This window comes from Prionailurus bengalensis, chromosome B4 (genome assembly GCF_016509475.1).
Source record: "Prionailurus bengalensis isolate Pbe53 chromosome B4, Fcat_Pben_1.1_paternal_pri, whole genome shotgun sequence".
Taxonomy (NCBI): Eukaryota; Metazoa; Chordata; class Mammalia; order Carnivora; family Felidae; genus Prionailurus; species Prionailurus bengalensis.
In genome coordinates, this window is record NC_057358.1 from 89100200 (window position 1) to 89101422 (window position 1223).

Below are 1223 nucleotides of genomic sequence, written 5' to 3' on the forward strand. Positions count from 1 at the left end.
AGAAAGAGCAAGGCTGCACAAAAGATATAAAGCACGATAGCAGAAGATATACAAAGCAGTTACAACCACATGCGCAAAAAGGCTTAATGTCCCATAATGAAAGGCAAATACTAGTTAAAAAGTAAAATCCAACTATGTGCTGCTTGAGAGTTAAACCTAAAGTAAATTAAAAAAAAAAAAAAAAAGAAAGGAAAAGTCAAAACTGAGCGATTGAAATTGTAAACACAAAAAGAGGGAACAAAAATGACTATGGCCAGTGATTTCTACCTGTGCTGCTGTGTAGAGCACAAGGCAAGCTTGGATATGAGTTTCTGGAGTATGAGGTTCAGCCAGAGTGAAAGCTTACATATGCCAACCACAGCAATTACAAAAATGATGTCATGATCAGAAAGGGGGCTTAAATACACAAGAATGTAATGGGAGAACTGAAGAGAATTATTGATGACAGTGAAATTACAAAAGAAGATGCTTTGTGGCCCCCCTCGGACAGAGTTAGCCACCTGGAGCTTAGAATTGTCAATGGAGATGAACACATTTCTTTTACTACATCAAAAATAGGTTCTCTGGTTTATTTTCAAAAAAGTTATTTGTAGACCCTGCAAGAAAAATAAAAAATAGGCTCTCTTATTGACATAAATCAAAGGATCCTGAAGGCCTTCAAGTATTTTACTATTTGTTATAGGACCTGGAATGTTTAGTTTTTAGTCTTATTGGATTATAATTCAAGATGAAACCAATCTAAGTTGTACGTTTTTAAAGCTGTTTTTATATTTAATTAAGGGATGAGTTTGTCATTTATAATACTGGGATTTTTATAAATGCGGAACTTTTTTATATGCCAATTAAAAATAAGAAAATACATAAACAGGGGCACCTGGGTGGCTCAGTCAGTTGGGCATCCAACTCTTGATTTCGGCTCAGGTCATGATCTCACCTTTCCTGAATTTGAGCCCTGCGTGGGTTCTATGTTGATGGTGGCACAGAGCCTGCTTGGGATTCTCTGTCCTCTCTCTCTACCCCTCTCCCACTCATGCTCAAGCCCTCCTGCGTGCTCTCTCTCAAAAATAAACATTTTAAAATGAATAAAATATGTAAACAGGCTTAATGTCTATTCTCATTTGGGTCCAAGTGGTTTGGACAGTCCCCACACATATTAAATTCTGTAAATAAAAGCAACCTTTTGTTGAAATTATGTTCTAATAAAACATGTCAAAGCCTGAAAA

At 36.3% G+C, this 1223-nt stretch overlaps 1 pseudogene; it reads left to right on the top strand.

Annotated features, from left to right (window-relative positions):
* Window positions 1-243: 243 nt before the first annotated feature.
* Window positions 244-860, top strand: LOC122473153 (annotated as a pseudogene).
* Window positions 861-1223: the final 363 nt, after the last annotated feature.